Below are 19030 nucleotides of genomic sequence, written 5' to 3'. Positions count from 1 at the left end.
CCAATGTAGTGGAGAGTGGTACATCAGTGTGACATACAGCCTTAGCGCATTGTATCCTGCGAGAAACACTTAAACATTATTTACGTTGAGCAGACTCTATGTAGTTCCAGCTGCTCGGATCATTTGGTAATGTTTTTACGACGGAGCAAGAGAACGAGCTATTAGATTATATTCTCGCTATGGGACAACGATTCCACAGTGTTACGACGAGAGATATTCGGAAGCTGGCATATGATTTGGCCGAAAGCAATTAGTCGAAATAGATTGATCGGCTGATTTTCGAAAGCCAGTGCATAAGGATTCAATCGCGTTGCAGTCGGGAAATTCTACGATTTACTGGAGGACGTACAGTAGAAATACAACATTCCGCCAGAAAGGCAATTCAACGTAAATGAAACATCAGTAATTCCAGTAACTATCTTTTTTCCATATGAGCAGCAAGTAAACTAAAAATTAAATACTTCATTCAACAGGTGCAGATCAAAAATCCTAGCAATGCGGAGAAAAAGGCAGATGACCGCTATAACTTTAGCTGAAGCGTGGTGCTGGGCACGGAATAACGATTATAGAATCTTCCACAGGACACCCTATGTTGCAACTGTGGGGCACAATTCAGTTCTTCTACGGTCGGTGATGGATGGAACAAATGCTATTCCCTGTTCCTGCTTTAGGTAACGTAATATTTCAGTTCAATCATTTTGATCACATTGTTATTTTTTGTACATGCAAACTGAATGAAATCCAATGAAATACACGTGAAAGTTTGCAAAATAGAAAAAGCTTTCGTTTTATGATCTTGTTACGTTATTTCCTAACGAAAACATGCTCAAATGATTGAATCAACTAACATGGTCATATTGCCTCGCATGGTGGCCCATTTTGCCCCGTAGTGCTTTCGATCGACGGATATGGAACACATTGTTTCTTAAAGTGTAATTTTTCCACATAAATCTTTTTTAAAGCGAATTCATACAATGCACATCTATCAATAAGGTTTCATATAAAGAGGTTTGAACATGTAGCATGATTTATAAATGTTCCTACAAGATTTAGGACGTTTCTTTCTTAGGGTGACCATATTGCCCCTATCTACCCTATATGATTAAAAAAAATCAGACAATGACATCTAGGGCTTCATTTTAAAATGGTTATTGGAATCGCGGAACAAAGTAGCAGCGATTAAAAAAAATCGATATCGGTATCATCATGTTGTTCATGTTATAAGAAAGTCGTGTTGAATTATGTAGTATTGGTTTGTTTAACACGCAAATGACGTCTCAAATGAACAATAAACCTGTATCGTGATCGCTGGCTTCATCTACCAATGACTTTTTTAGTCTTGGAAAATGTTAGGTTGTTTCTTTCTTTCTTTCTTTGTTTTTAAGAGGCTTTAAACTTTGCAGTTCATTCGCCTCTAAGTTAGGTTGTTTCAAAATTCGTGCCGACTTTAAGGGAAAAAAACCAAACCATCATTCTTATAGACACAAGATTATTCAAGTATATTAGGTCATTTAAAAAGTATCCGCGTTTTTCTGTTTAATTTCTGAATGATTTCTTGACGTAGGAGTACGTCTAACCGGAAGATAAGGGAGTAAAATTAATATCAAGACACTGAACAAATAGGAAAAATGAAAGATTTTGAACGCTTATAACTCGATAATTTCCTAATATATCACGAAGATGTTTGCAAGGTCTGGGCTATTTCATTTTTTTCATCCCATTTGTTTTTATTTCAGGCTCATTAGTTTTAATCATGAACATTTCACATGGTTATCATATCTATGATTAGCACATTACACAGTTGCCATTTTTCGGCGTAAGATAATTCCTTCTATAACATTGCATATGGTACATTACACAGTAGCCATTTAGGCGTGAGAGTATTTCTTCTGTTCTTCCATTGTCCAGTTAGACCACCGGACAGCGGATACAGTTGATATTATCATTGTTGTGTTATTAATAGAACAACAGCCCGATGTTTCTTGCAGAGCAGAGCAGTTGTATGGATGAATCGATCTCCATCGCCGGTGATTGTTGCGTGAACGTAGTTATTCTGTAAAAACACAAAGATGGTCAATGAGGGCCCTGAGTTTTGAACTCACGATCGATCGCTTACTAAGTGAACGCGCAACCAATGTGGCGCTACGGAGACCCCCCCCCCGGGCTATTTCGTTGTTATATCCTATTTTTCTTTAGTTTACCCACTGTGCAAAACCAGCGATTCAATTCACACGGTCATGCTTATTCACATTTGAGTCAGCATATAATCCTAACCCCAACACAACGTACGAAAAGTAAATGACAATCAAGTCAAATACAACCATATTTGGCCGCAACAACCATGGATGCATTAAAACTTCCCAACAAATCGCAAATTCTGGTGGTTTCTTCCATAGTCGTGAAGTCTATCCAGTTGTGAACCGTACAACACTGAATTAACCCTTTTGGCCATATAACTTTTCATAATCGGAGATTCGCTTTCAGTTCCACCATACACACACAGCGTCCCTTTTTGTGGAGTCAAGGCTTTGATGTTATATGTAGTAATTTGTCTTGCTCATCCTATGAAATCCAGAAATGGGTTGATTTAGTTGTGCTTCGCTGATGAAAACACAGTCAAAAATTTACAAAATGTAGCAAAAATTTACAATAACTTATGCGGCTTCCAAACATCGAGTTTCTCTGCGCAGTTTATTTTTTCAAAATATTGATTAATTAATTTGTATGCCTAGTTTACACAGGTATTGCTGAATCGATACTTCCGCAATTTCAAAAATTGCGCTCAAGAAAAGTGGCCTGAACAATGATTAACTGCAAGGTGCAATATCTGGTGAGGACGGCGGGTGTGCTATTTCACAGGTAAACCTAACATTTTCGGCCGGGATGTTAAACAAAATGAGGTTCGACATTGTCCTCGTGGAATACGATGTCTATCATATTGGCTAATTCTGTTAATTTAGTTGCAAGCAGTACTTGTTAGAATTTATCGAAGCACAGTAGTAGAAGCACATAAAACGGAATTCCTTTCCAATCTCACCAGACACATGATGCAACAGTATAGAACGGATATATTGTAGCGTTCTACGCAACGGAGCTTCACCAGGTAATTTATTGTTCATTTTCCTTTGGTTCATCAACTTTGGAGTTCTCAAGAGACAGATACAACAACAAAACCCGTACCTAAGAAAACTATGTCGTGCATTTTTCAAATTACAAAATTCTAACATTCTTTGGTGGTGTCTTCGTCCTGGCAAAATGTATGATCCTTTTCTGCCTATGTAAATAAATCCATCGCTCTTAGTTTATTTGCGTTACTCTCAGAATATACATTTAGCGGAACAATTCAACGATATGAAAAAAATTTATCTCTTATTGATGAATACGGAGTACTCGTAAGGTGCGGTACGATTGAAATTTGATAAAAATGCAGAACAGATTTCATTCATTTTTGATTATGGATATTAATGTATTATAATAATACATTAATAATAATATATAGGTATAAAATATTCGTTTTATGTGCCCACGTAGACATTATACAGGGTTTTCCAACTTTAAATTCCGAAAGTAAATTGAAATAAAACACACTTAGAATTCGAATTTCGATGAAACTTTTATTTCAAATTAAAGTTTGGTTTATGCCATTATGTGTGAAATACAACATCATTCAAATGTCCACCTAGGGCTTCCTCGCATACCTTGACCCGAACAGGTAATTTTCGATGACTTTTCGGCACATATGGGGCGGTATCTCGGTCATAACTTCACGAATGTTGTCTTTCAAATGTTCAAGAGTTGGCGGAGAGTTGGCATAGACATGGTCTTTCGCATAACCCCACAAAAAAAAGTCCAGCGGGTTCAAATCGCATGATCTGGACGGTCAATTGGCATCACCAAAACGCGAAATTATGCGTCCCTCAAATTTTGTTCGCAATATGGCCATGTTCGGTCGTGTTGTGTGGCACGTGGCGCCGTCCTGCTGAAACCACATGTCATCCGTATCCATATCTTCAAATTGTGGCAAAAAAAAATCGGTTAGCATGCGGCCATAACGCTCACCATTCACAGATACCGTCTCGCCGTCCTTATTTTCAAAGAAATGACTCCACCAGACCATAATGCGCACCAAACAGTGACTTTTGGCGGATGCAATGGCCTCTCAACAATCACGTGTGGATTTTCTGAGCCCCATATACGGCAATTTTGGGTGTTCACATAGCCACCGAGCTCGAAATGTGCCTCATCGTTGAAGAAAATTTGATGCGAAAATTCAGCATTTTACTGCTGTTGATCGTTCACCCAATCGACGTATGCCCGACGCATTCCATGGTCACCACGCTCTAATGTTTGTACCAGTTGAACTTTATATGGATGTAGGTGCAAGTCCGAATGCAAAATTCGCCACAATGATGTGTTTGACAAGCCCAATTGCTGAGCACGCCGTGGAATCGAAACATTCGGGTCATCCTCCACACTGGCAGCAACAGCAGCAATATTTCCGGCCGAACGCACATTACAATGATGCACAGGTTTCACAATATCCGCTACGGATCCAGTTTGTTCGAATTTACGCACTACATTAGCGATTGTGTGCTCTGTAGGCCGTCCATGACGACCAAAATCCGTCCGTAATGCTCGAAAAACATTTGCCGGTTTTTCATCATTTTTATAGTATAATTTAATAAAATTAAAACGTTGTGCGATGCTAAAACGATCCATATTGTAAAATGGCAGACATTCAACTAACGATATGACGCTTTGGTTGACAGCTATGTCTAACGGTTGTCAGCGCAGGGCTGTATACTTTCGGAAGCCCGAAATGGAAAACCCTGTATAAACTCCTTCCTCCCTCACCGTGGACAAGCGTGGACATTTTCGTACCCCATACCCCCCTAAAGTTGTCCACGTGGTATGTGGACAGCCCCTAGTAAATGAAAATCGATTTTTCTTCGGGATTAGGCCGCCGTGTTTTGTTGATCACGCCGGTTCGTTGCCTTCCGGACCTTGAATACACGAAGCCCAGTTCGTTTCATGGTTTGCTGAACAAACCAGGCGGAACACTTTGCCTTCAGAGCCGCGTTGCGAATCGAAAGATTCGGATTGCACTTGAAATAATCCAACACCTTCCGGACCTTCAAAGGGTCAGCTGTCTTCAATTTTCTTCCACTTCCAGCCCGCCGCTCGGTCGTCTGGAACTCCTTAAACGATTATACTACCCGAACCCCAGTTGTATGGGTGATTCCCGGTTGTTTTCCGATCCATCTCATGGTCGCAATCGGATTTTTCATGACGGCGCGCAAAATTAGCTGGCGATTTTCTTCTTGTTTCGATGACATCTCGATAACCACTGAACAGATTGTTATGAACATGTGCAAAAATGTAAAGAATACACTCTAAACTAGTTATACCCAGATTTTCTTCAATTTTACCCACGGACAAAAAAGTTACATATGGATAAAAATGGTGGTGTGTGTATCATACAAGCGATGTAATAAGGCTCTTGCTATATAGACATTAGGGTGCCAATGAATGTACGGGAAAAAATCGACCCTAAAATTTCAAAAAGTTACCCTATACAAATACATATCCCTATACATATCACCACCTCGAAAAAACACCCTATGCCAAATTTCAGCTCAATCGGACTTAAGGGAGAGTGGCGCAAAGCGGTCAAAGTTTAAGTTTTTTTAAAATCGAAAAATCATCCAAGGGGGGAGACATTTGGCACCAAATTTATTTTTTAAAACCTTGATCCCGAAGCAAAGTGATATCATTGTGCGGGAGTGCCTACTCTATAATGTCCCAATCAACTCAAAACACCTCCGCAATCACCGGCTTTGAACACTATTGAGCATCTGTGGTTGGGAATCAAGAAATATGTGAAGAATAAAAATAAAGGGAACGAAGTAGAACTCGAAACGAAGATTAAGGAGATCTGGGAGAGCATCCGTTTACAGTGACCAAAAATCTCGCCTCAGCGCTTGCGAACAGTGCTGGACGCCAAAGGGGGCCGTACCAAATACTAGGAGATTGAATTCTGTTATCTGTTAACATTTCTGAACTGATTTCAATTTTCTTTTCAGGAAAAACTTGAACTGTACATTCAATTTAGCAACATCTGAATTGGAGATTTTTTGTTTGTTTTTTTTTTTAAACATGAAGTAGAAATGTGACCATTTCAATTTTGTTCTTATCGCTGCATGAGAGCGAAAAGGATCTATTTAACGATGATTATGAGTCGATTTTAATTATTGACTTTTTAACCCCGAAAAACTTAAAAATAAAAAACAAAACCAGCACGTGGTGTATACTTAATTTTGCGATTGACTGTATATGTCTTTACATGAAATATTTAGTTTTAGTGTCAAAGCCAAGTACGCGGTAAAATAGAAATTTTTCTTATGGCTATGACTTCTTTCAAAGGGAATAGAATGAGTATTCAAAAAAGTTCCAACGGAATAATGCAAACTGCACATCGCGGGTGTGGAGCCAGATTAGGAACTATGTTCTTATGAAGGCTCTGTGCTTTTTGCCCTGGAATGGTGGTCTCGTGACTATAATGAACATTCGTGAACAAATATTCTTTTTCTGTGATTAATTCCATCGAAAAGCAGTTGTTCATTTTGAAATTATGGACATATTCAGCCAAAATGATCAATTCAGTTATGATTTTCGGGTACCTGAATGCTCTGCGGAGAAGTTAAATATGTTTATAAGCAAATTAATAAAAAAAAAATGGAGAAAATCCATTTTTTGGTTAATTTTTTTAGAAATTCATGGAAAATGCAAGGAAGCATTTGAACTCGAGCTCGAGCCTCTGTGACTTTAATCTCGATCCGAACTCATTGATAATCCTTTTCTGCCAATTTTTCGATCCAAATCTACATCGCGAAATGGGTACTAGTAATCCTTAGTTTGGGAAATAGCTGTTCACAAGTTCATGTTAGATCTATGAAAATTTCACGCTAGTAGAAGACCGCATCTATATTTGAATCATCTACAAGAACGCTGATTGATAATAACTCGGCTTCTGCTGCAAAGAAACTACGAAAATAAAGAAGCGATGTGTGCCCAACAGATACTCTGCATGTATATTAGGGTGTCAATGAAAATGGTCATCTCGAGTTTCAAAAAGTTACCCTATAAAAAATGTTCACCACCTCAAAAAAACACCTTATGCAAAATATCAGTTCAATCGGACTTAAGGTAGAGTAGTTTTTTGAAAATCGAACCAGCTGCTGATTGGTTAATTCTAATGGGTTGCCATGAATATTTGAAAATACACATCTACATAATGTACTCATGGTATGTACTCTCGAACTAGTTTTCATGATAAAGCATAACAGAAAAATAAAATTTGGTGTGAAATATGCAACAATTTTGCTTTACATCATCCAAATATAATTATTAATAGAATATATGATACGAAAACATGTGATAGGAACGTGAGAAAATAGTTTTCGGAAACTTTATCTCATTTGGAAATTCGAAGACGCATTGTCAATGGAAGTCGTGCCTACTATGGGCTCCGCAAATCCTTGAGGACCAACAAGCTCCGACCCCGTACGAAGTGTACCATGTACAAATCCCTAATTCGACCGGTTGTTCTCTACGAGCACGAACATGGACGATGCTAGAAGAGGACTCACAAGCGCTCGGAGTTTTCGAACGTCGAATGCTCAGAACAATATACGGTGGTGTACAGGAAAACGGAGTATGGAGAAATAGAATGAACCACGAACTGGCGCAACTCTACGGCGAACCCAGCATCCAGAAAGTCGCCAAGGCTGGACGAGTGCGATGGGCAGGGCATGTTGCAAGATTACCGGACAGCAGCCCTGCAAAGATGGTGTTCGCATCTAATCCGGTAGGAACAAGAAGGAGCCCAGCGAGCGAGGTGGTTGGACCAGGTGGAGCAGAACTTCAAGAATCGGTGCAGCCGGGAGTTGGAGAACTGCAGCCATGGACCGGGTTTATTGGAGAAGAGTAGTGAATCAGATCTAATCTCAATGGGATGTAGAGTCATAGTAAATAAATAAATAAAAATCTCGTCAGTCACTCGATATATCGAGTGGTTCGGCATTCCTGTTGCTCGCACTTGGTCGAAGAGTAAGAGTAAGAAGCCAGTTGTCACGTCTTGTCTTAGAGGGAAACGAATTCACGCTTAACTTTTTAATATGGCCTATGTGTTTTAATCAATTCTCTTCATCGACATTCTTTACCGTTAATAACTCTAGAATAACATGTCAAAAGGGCCTATCTTCTTTGATCGATTCTCTACATCTACATTCTCTTTCATAAATAACTCAGCGGTAAAAGCTTTACTGATGTGTTCGATGATAAGAAGTGTGAAAGGGAACCTCGTTTATCAAACTACATGGCAAAATTGGAGCAAAATCTGTCTGAAAGGCCGTGGTTATCGAAAGAGAATGTAGATGAAGATCAAAGAAGGTAGGCCCTTTTGACATGTTGCTCTAGATCTCAGCGGTAAAAGTATATCCTGATGTGCTCAACAATCGGGAGTGTAAAGGGAGTGTAATATATGACAAAACTGGTGCAATATCTGTTTGCAAGACCGTGGTTATCGAAAAAGAAAGACAATGAAAGAATCGATTAAAACAGATAGGTCCTATTGGAAAGTTAAGCGTGAATTCTTTCTGAGGGAGTCAATTTTATGTGAAGTCCATTTGATGGTGAAGAATGAAATGAGCACGGAGCGTCGTTAGAACAATTAACGTTTGCATTAAAAAAATGGACAAAAATTGACGATTTTTCATGGGTTTACCTTCACACGCACTGACGAAACTATCCATGCAGCATTAATCATAGTAACCCATGAGTTAGCAGAAAAAATTTGACAGCTATATCAGTCGAACTCTAACCGTGAGGCGAAAACAGTGAAGCTACTCCGTTCAGATGTGTGCGCGTTCAAAGAAGGGTACCCCGCCACGTCGAAAACGGACATCGAGTGGCACTTTGTGGACGCCGGATACGCTCGTTCCGGCATCTACAACATCTTGGCACTATTGGACAACAATCCGAGCATCGAAAGAAAGCCCGATTCCAGACGGCCGACGACCCTGAGCGACGAGAAGCTCCAAAGGATGCTGAAAAGAAAGATCGAGGGAAAAGTGGCTACATCGCTTGGCTTGAAAGTCGGTGCAACCGGCCAAACAGTAAAAATGTACCTGGCGAAGCGTAGGAATTACTCCAACAATTTTGTCGCGAAAACTGAGAAGGAATTGATAAATAAAACGATGAAAGAACTCAAAAACATGCCTACACGCATGTTTTCGTCCGTCATGGCGAATGTTCCGTTCAACTGCCGGAAGGCCGATCGCAAGGCGCGCATAATTTTTTTTGCAAGTCAGCTAATATAATTACCTTCCATGGGAAATTTATCAAATCTGTCTTAGTTTTTTTTATCACCATCTGAAAAAAGTCCATTTTTTAATAAAAACGTTAGCGACGAGAGGGTCCGAATGACTGTTGATTCATGTTGACGGAGAACTGATGGAAGAAGCAATAACTCATTTCCAATTGAATGCGATGACCGATGTCTTCATAGACCCCTGATTATCCTCAGTTGAATATAACTTTACCGAGCCCTGAACATGATGTCAGTGAAGTGATTGTTGAAATCACAAAAAAGGAAAGAACTACAAATAGATTATAGTTTCCGACATTCAAAATAGTTGTTCTTCATTTTGATTTTGCTAGAATGAAACATCCACTTTTCTCAAGCAGAATGCGATGCTCTGTTTCTGTATATGTAGCTCCGATGCCCATTTGTCATCAGAAGAAATTACTTTAAAACTTCGCTCTCTCGTTTATTCGATTTTTCATTCGCGTCCATTAATTTCAATTTCTACCGACGATCGGTATTGCTGTACTCTTCGGGCCACTTGGAACCGAACTCGGACGAAAAAAGTACATTCTTCACTTCAAAACCAGTTTGTTATCGGTTGAGCGGTACCAACTGTAAACACAAGCGGGATTTAAAATGTTTGGCAAATACATTTTAGCAACCATAGTCAAGATTTGCCGCTAGACGAATGTTAGGAATAAGAGAAATATAGCGAGTGAAAAAGAGCCGCGAAAAACCAGTGCCAGCATGTGTTCTTTGAGTAGGTGGAAGTTGTTGTTACTAACAGCAACACGGGGATGGGGAATGGAGTGTGAGATGAAGCGATAAACAACGTTCTGAATAAATTTATCGAGCCATGAAAAAGCAGAAGGAAAAGGAAAACGAACCAAGTATAAATAAACAACTCTCATCTTGCATTAGCACACAACGGTTCGAGAATGTAGGGAAAAGTGGGGGGAAGTACATGGGCGGGCGGTATGCAGCATGGTGCGTTGTTGCCAAATTTTAGGGTTCGCTAAAATACGCTTTCGTCTTCTTCTCTAACTTTTGGAGTGTTCTTTTGACTACGAAGAAAGAAACACGGTAGAAGCGACGCCCCCTTCCGTGGCGTTCATGAACGCCACAATAACGGGGTTCTTTGCGCGAAAAGGGTCGATGTATGGGGGAAACATGGCGGCAGCAACATGACACATGGTCAGGAAATACGTCGATTGAAGAAGAAGCAACCCTCAGCGCGAGTAGCAATAGAGTTTCCGGTAAGCGGCGTTTTTTTTTCCTTTTGCGTTTGGTTGGACTGACATTGAACTTAATCATCAGTGACATTGGCGGAGTCGAAACAACTGTCGAATGTGAAAAGGAAAGGGGCCAATATTTCAGTTCATATGCAGTTTACTTCATTGGTTTGACACAAATCGGACGCACATTTTTATGTTGAAGAATTGTTTTCAAGGTTAGATGAACTGGTCGGTGACAATTATGTGTATGGAACAAACATCTCTGACTGATCAGCGTCTGCTGTTTAGTGCGAACATCAATCTATTTTCGTGTGGCATTTATATTCGGTTCATTGGATAAAACTTTTTTGGTGTGTTCTTTCCAGGAAAACCAACAGGGGAAGCCGGGAGAAGACGGCCACTCTCTAGATTATTGAAACAATCAACTATCGGACAATTGTAATAAATTATTTTAGCGTGTTGTATTACCCTCAATTATATATATCCATTTAAGCGTGAGTATTGGTGAAACGGCACTAGAAACAACAAAAACGAGCTTTTCAGATGGCGACGATCATCGGTTTATTATTTTGCTTGCTATGAATTTAGTGTTTTAGTGGTAAATATGTACATTTTTCGTCAATTCATGAATTAAGTGCGTTCAAAAAATATTGTTTATGGTAAAGCACATCTCTTACAATAGTGGCCGTCTTGCCCTCGGTATGAGTAAAGGAAAAGTTCCTTAATAGTTCTATGAAATGCTTAAAAACATACCGTTTTCTTTATAAGAACACATAATAGACTTAAGTGTGTTCTTATAAACACTTATAAACACATAAGTCTGTAAAGTGTTTTTGTTAAGAAAACGGTATGTTTTTTAAGCATTTTATAGAATTTTTGCTTTACTCTTACCGGGGTAAGACGGCCACTATTGTAAGTGATGTGCTTTGCCATAAACGATATTATTTTAACGCACTTGATTGTCAAGCTGATGGTGAATATTACATTTGGAAATCCTTTCAAGGCGCACTCATGATAAGATTGATTTTTTTTTCAGATGTCACATTTTCATTATTATAATTCCACAAGGGTAGCCCATTGAGCACGTTATATGTAATTAAGGGAAAATAACCCATCCCACTCTTGTCAGTCATGATTTATAGTTCAATAGCCTTGATTTGAAGTATAATTTTGCCGGAAACAATTATCCTCTATACGGCTAGAATCACGGATAATTCGTGTGGAATTTTCATACCTTTTTTGATTTATCATAGAACATTATGAAATAAAAGTATACTTTTTGATAATCAACGTGATTGCGGAAAATATTCTGCATTGCAGTTCTCAACTACACTCGACAAAAAAAATTGAAGAACAGAGTGCGAAGTCAAAATTTTAAAGTGTTTTTAACATGCTGTAACTTTGTGAAAAATCAACGCATACAGGTATGATGTACATCATTTTAAAGCCCCAACTTTCAGGTATTGGAATATTCTACGTACATATTTTTATTTTGTTTTGTGTAGGTGTAGTGGGCAACAATATCGGGAAGAAATAAAACATCATTTTTTTCTGTTTATCATAGATTTTGTGGACTAACACAATTTTTTGCTAACCAGCAAACCCAATTAACCTTATCAACCAGCTTCCATTTGGTTACTATATCGTTTTTGTAGGACCTTCCAATACAGATATTTCTGTTTTAATTAAAATTTAGCCCTGAATAATTCAAGAGTCAATGATCGGTGCGATCGAAAGACAGATTCCAATAACATCAAAAACTCCATTAAATCTATCTATATATTAGGCTGTCAAAAAAGTCCTGCGGTATTTCCGCGAGGTGTCGTTGTAAGCGCGTAGTTCTAGTTGTATTCATTGTATCGAGTCATACTATAGCTTGTTGGAAAGGTATTTTTGCGCGCTATAATATAGTCCTTGACAGTATTTTGTTTGGTTAAGTCATTCATAACTCACGAATGACTTAACCAAACAAAATACTGTCAAGGACTATATTATAGCGCGCAAAAATACCTGTGTCGCAAATATGGAGCAAAATAAAGAGAAAACCCAACATATTTTACAGTACTACTATGACAAAGGCAAAAATGCATCTCAAGCTGCCAAAAAAATTTGTGCAGTTTATGGACCCGATACAGTTTCCATTTCCACCGCACAACGATGGTTTCAACGTTTTCGTTCTGGTGTAGAGGTCGTCGAAGATGCGCCACGCTCCGGAAGGCCTGTCGTCGAAAATTGCGACAAAATCGCTGAATTAGCCGAGAAAGACCGGCATAGTAGCAGCCGTAGCATCGGCCAAGAGCTGGGGATAAGTCATCAAACCGTTATTAACCATTTGAAGAAGCTTGGATTCACAAAGAAGCTCGATGTATGGGTGCCACACACGTTGACGCAAAAAATCATCTTTGACAGTATCGACGCATGTGAATCGCTGCTGAATCGCAACAAAATCGACCCGTTTCTGAAGCGGATGGTGACTGGCGATGAAAAGTGGGTCACTTACGACAACGTGAAGCGCAAACGGTCGTGGTCGAAGCCCGCTGAAGCGGCTCAGACGGTGGCCAAGGCCTCATTAACGGCCAGGAAGGTTCTGCTGTGTGTTTGGTGGGATTGTCAAGGAATAATCTATTATGAGCTGCTTCCCTATGGCCAAACGCTCAATTCGGATCTGTACTGCCAACAACTGGACCGCTTGAAGGTAGCACTCATGAAGAAGAGGCCATCTTTGATAAACAGAGGCCGCATTGTCTTCCATCAGGACAACGCCAGGCCACACACTTCTTTGGTGACGTGCCAGAAGCTCCGGGAGCTCGGATGGGAGGTTCTTTTGCATCCGCCGTATAGTCCGGACCTTGCACCAAGTGACTACCACCTGTTTTTGTCCATGGCGAACGAGCTAGGTAGTCAGAAGTTAGCCACAAAAGAGGCCTGTGAAAATTGGCTATCCGAGTTTTTTGCCAATAAGGAAGCGAGCTTCTATAACAGGGGTATTATGAAGTTGGCATCTCGATCGAACAAAACGGCACATATTTGACTTAAAACAGATGATTGTAACTAATTTTATGAAGAAATGAAAATTCAAAAAAAATACCGCAGGACTTTTTTGACAGCCTAATACAGGGTTTTCCATTTCGGGCTTCCGAAAGTATACAGCCCTGCGCTGACAACCGTTTGACATAGCTGTCAACCAAAGCGTCATATCGTTAGTTGAATGTCTGCCATTTTACAATATGGATCGTTTTAGCATCGCATAACGTGTTAAATTTGTTAAATTATACTATAAAAATGATGAAAAACCGGCAAATGTTTTTCGAGCATTACGGACGGATTTTGGTCGTCATGGACGGCCTACAGAGCACACAATCGCTAATGTAGTGCGTAAATTCGAACAAACTGGATTCGTAGCGGATATTGTGAAACCTGTGCATCATCGTAATGTGCGTTCGGCCGAAAATATTGCTGCTGTTGCTGCCAGTGTGGAGGATGACCCGAATGTTTCGATTCCACGGCGTGCTCAGCAATTGGGCTTGTCAAACACATCATTATGGCGAATTTTGCATTTGGACTTGACCATGGAATGCGTCGGGCATACGTCGATTGGGTGAACGAACAACAGCAGCAAAATGCTAAATTTTCGCATGAGGCACATTTCGAGCTCGGTGGCTATGTGAACACCCAAAATTTCCGTATATGGGGCTCAGAAAATCCACACGTGATTGTTGAGAGGCCATTGTGTTCGCCAAAAGTCACTGTTTGGTGCGCATTATGGTCTGGTGGAGTCATCGGGCCGTATTTCTTTGAAAAAGAAGACGGCGAGACGGTAACTGTGAATGGTGAGCGCTATGGCCGCATGTTAACCGTTTTTTTTTGCCACAAATTGAAGATATGGATACGGATGACATGTGGTTTCAGCAGGACGGCACCACGTGCCACCCAACACGACCGAACATGGCCATATTGCGAACGAAATTTGAGGGAAAAGCCGTAACAGCACATTTAAATATGAATTAGAGTAGAACTGAATCTCTAAATCCCAAAAAAAAAATCAAAATTTAAATATTTTTTTTAGTACTAAAATTTTTGATGAAATATTTTTTTGATAATTTTTCTTGATACACCGTGGTAAGATGCACATTAAGTATTTTTTTAAAATTTTTATCTCGGATCTATTGAGGATGGCGTGAAATAAACGAAAAAGTAGGTTTTTCACTATAGATCCTACGTCAAACCACATAGGGGTACAAAAAAACCGCCAAAATTTCTTATTTAATATCCTTTATAATATTTGCCATACAGCTAGTGATTTGGTTTGGGGGCACTTTTTACTCCCTTACCTAACCACTCTTTGGGAATATAAAAAAAAAAATTTTTTTGATACCGCGCAACACTGAAAAAAATCACACATATCTAGAAAAGCCGTAGAAACACATTAAAATATGAATTAGAGTAGTACTGAATCTCTAAATCCCAAAAAAAAAAATTTTCAAGATTTCAATATTTTTTTAGTACTAAAATTTTTGATGAATTTTTTTTTGATACACCGTAGTAAGATGCACATTCAGTATTTTTTTCAAATTTTTATCTCGGATCTTTTGAGGATGGCGTGAAATAATCGAAAAAGTACGTTTTTCTCTATAGATCCTACGTCAAACCACAATATTTGCCATACAGCTAGTGATTTGGTTTGGGGGCACTTTTTACTCCCTTACCCGGCCAGGCCCTTTCTGCATAACTCGAAAGCTAACCAAGCAAATGGATTGAAATTTGGCATGTGAAGATTTTAGGGGGCACGAAACGTTTCTATAATGAATAGACATTCCTCCCCCCTCTCTAAGGGGGGAAGAAGGGAAGGGTATGTCTTTATTCTATCATATTTTTTGTATCAAACATTTCTTCCATGTAACGGAGAAACATGTTATTGGCAAGTGGTTGAAAAATCTTGAACGAGAATTGTGTCTGAAAATAGTCTTATATTATAATGATAATGAAGTACTAGGAATTTTAAAGTAAAAGGCGAATTCAACTGGGTCGATTAGAAGAACAATCAATGAACAGTTCTGCGATTGGACTCATGAATCTTGCGCTTAATAAGAAAACGTGAATGTTTATAGGTATTGATAACAAAAAACAAATTTTGGGCGGGACGAAGTTTGCCGGGTCAGCTAGTTCTGTATAAAGTTAATTTAAAGTTAAATTAACTTAAATTTTTCACATCCATTTCAAAAAGTGCCAAAAACAGGGTTTTTGTAGTGTTTTAGAAAGTCATCCGTAATTTTGCAAATGTTGCAGTAAATTCTTATGTTTGCAGGCAAATTGTAAGCCTAGTGTGTCCCTTACACTTTTGTGAACGTTTCATTTTTTTTTTCTAAATTTTGAGTAAATTAGAGAAGCACTTCATCGCAAATCGTACCAGAAGTACACGCGACTCTCAGGATGAATGATTCGTAACTTTCGTCTTTTCGAGCTTGTGGGTGAGGAGTACGTGTATTGGTGGAAATGCGTATGTATACGTGTGAGTATAATCACATCACTTCTTGTAATCCTCGTACCTTCACGTGCATGAACACGAAAGTTATGAATCGTTCATTTTGAGAGTCGCGTAGCATTTTGCACTTCTGATACGACATGCATCGGCTAGAAAAAACGGCTAAACGTATCGATATAACCGTTTACAGATGTTTAGGGAATAGTTTAGGGAATTTTCATTCAAATTGAAATATTTCTGTATGCAAAGGTCCTACAGGAACGTTCTAGGAACCAAATGAAAGCTGGTTGATAAGGTTAATTGGATTTGCTGTTGAGTTGGTTAGCAAAAAATTGTGTTAGTCCAAAAAATCTTTGAAAAATCAGAGAACACTATTTTTTTTTCTTCTTGGTATTGTTGTCCATTTCACCTACACACACCAAGATACACACACCAATGTGTACGTAAAATGTTCTAACACCTGGAAGTTGTAGTTGTAGTATATCCCATTGGTATGCGTTAGTTTTTCACGAAGTTACAGCATGTCAAACATCACTTTACCTTTACGACTTCGCACTCTGTTCCTCTAATTTTTTTATTGTCGAGTGTATAAAGGAACCTGTGCGAGAAGTTCAGGACAGTCAATGGAATCTTGCACCCTCATTCCGTTGTCGTCACACCATTCCAGCATTCTATTGATGTCTTCTTGTAGCAGTAAGCAATTCAAAGGAGATGAGATCACCCGGTAGATTTTAATGTCATCAGCGAATGCAAGTTTGGACGATGAAAGCAGTGAACACAAGTCGTTAATGAAGATGCTGAATAACATTGGTCCCAAAACGCTACCCAGTGGTACACCAGATGTTATGTCGAAAATGCGGGACAGTATCGAAGGCTTTCACGAAGTCGACATACACTGCGTCAACCTGCTGTCTCGCTTCAGTTTCACGGGACAGTGCGACGACTTAGCACATGAGATTCGTTGTGGGCGAGCGATGTTTCATAAATCCATGTTGTCCTTCGAAGATAAAAGATGACGCAGCGTTGTATAGGTCATTATCCATCGATGTTTCAAACACCTTGATGAGGTAGCAAAGTAAAGATACTCCACGATAGTTTATCACCTGACTACAATTCCCAGTTTTCCAGTAGCCGCATACGATACCATCGACCAAAGGCAGCTATAGAAAAGCATGGAGGAAGTGGGGTACAATATGCAAGGCGCGATTTTTAACAAGTTCAGCCAGTTTATCTCCTTCGACGAAGACGTGGACATAATTGGAAGAACACATGTGATGGTGGTGGAATTGTATACCCAACTGAAACAGGATGTAGGACTGATTAGACTTGGGGTCAATGCGTGTAAGACTAAATACAGGAAGGGCTGATCGCAATCAAATCCATCTTGTAGTAATCGACGGCGGAGAGCTCGAGGTGATCGACGAATATAGCTATTTTGACTCGGTCATAACAACTGACTACAATAGCCGTGAAAATTCGAAGACTCATATTGCCGTTCTACGCAGAGTTGTAATTTTCTTTACAATTTTCCCTTTTTCTTCACAAAACGATGTTTTTATGCATAATCTTCCAAAAAAACACAAAAAAAAGTTTGATTCCAGCTTTTAAAGAAACAACATCAATCTCAATTGTCCTATGTTGTTATTCTAGGCATAACTGTCCCACTATGTATTTTTGTAGATCCATAATAAATGAATCGGTTCACGTTCAAAAATTTTATGTCACGCTTCCAACGGGGCTAATTCGCTCATTTCTGGTTTGGAAGAACGAATTTATTCTCAAACAAATGAAAAATAGTTTAACAGAACACGTGTACTTGTTAGTGAATGCCTAATAACATTTTTTTTGAACCTGTAATCAAACATGATTGATTCAGTGAGGGAAACTTTTCACATTTAATCAAACAATAGTTTACTGCTTATAAAAACCCCGATTTATTGCTAAATTGAAACGCCTAAAGCTTCTGGTAGACATGTGAGCTAGAAAGCTTTGATTGCGTTTTCCCAGTTGCTGATTTATATGATCCCAGGTCACGTATATGATTAACGCATACAAGAGATTGGCTGAAGATGTTATAGTTATGGTAATCGGATTCAATTTCTGATGAAACGATATTACATTGCATTTCGAAATGCTAATAGTTAATAAGTTTTTGGAGCGCCATTCTTCAAAAGTATCAATCCATTGTTGCAAGAGAAAGCAAACTTCAATACTGTTTACTATTATGTATATTTTGACATCGTCTGCGTAGAAAAGGCGGCATCCTGGCGGTAATGATTCCGACAATTCATTCATAAAAATTGAGAAAAGGAGTGGGCCCTAATTCATTAATAAAAATTGAGAAAAGGAATAGGCCTAAATTGCTTCCTTGTGGAACGCCGGATTTGTTGGGAAAATATTCTGACGATTCCGATCCAATTTTAACACATAGTCTGCGATTTGTAAGGTATGATTCAACCATCTGGTCAGATCACTAGAGATTCCGAGTTTATCCAGTTTTAAAAGTAGTATCCTCTGATCAACTCAATCGAACGCTGCTTTGAGATCGGTATATATCACGTCAACATGTGAACCGGCATCTAGACTACGCAAGCAAAATGAGGTAAACTGCACCAGATTTGTGGAAACAGATCTTTTAGGATAGAATCCATGTTGATCAGCTGATATATAGTTTTTAAAGCTCTGGAACAGTACATCATTAACAATTATCTCAAATACTTTCGAGCAAGCGTATAAAGAGGTAATTCTTTGATAATTTTCAACATTCTGCTTATCTCCTTTTTTGTGGACGGGAAACATCACAGACAGCTTCCAACTAAATGAAAATCTGTCTTCTTGAAGCGACATGTTAAAAAGCCGTATTAATGGATGCACCAATGCACTTGAACAACGTTTCAAAACGCAGGAGGGAATTCCATTCGGGCTAGCTGAAATAGAGTATTTCAT

The 19030-nt window shown here is 39.0% G+C and overlaps 1 long non-coding RNA gene across 1 annotated transcript; it reads left to right on the top strand.

Moving 5' to 3' along the window:
* The first annotated feature begins 10439 nt into the window (after window positions 1-10439).
* Window positions 10440-11291, top strand: LOC129773384 (uncharacterized). The gene is made up of 3 exons (XR_008742681.1): window positions 10440-10623; window positions 10685-10817; window positions 10968-11291. It is a non-coding gene; the product is annotated as an uncharacterized LOC129773384 (long non-coding RNA).
* Window positions 11292-19030: the final 7739 nt, after the last annotated feature.

The sequence above is a fragment of the Toxorhynchites rutilus genome, chromosome 3 (assembly GCF_029784135.1).
Source record: "Toxorhynchites rutilus septentrionalis strain SRP chromosome 3, ASM2978413v1, whole genome shotgun sequence".
NCBI lineage: Eukaryota > Metazoa > Arthropoda > Insecta > Diptera > Culicidae > Toxorhynchites > Toxorhynchites rutilus.
This window is presented reverse-complemented; position numbering and strand designations above follow the sequence as displayed.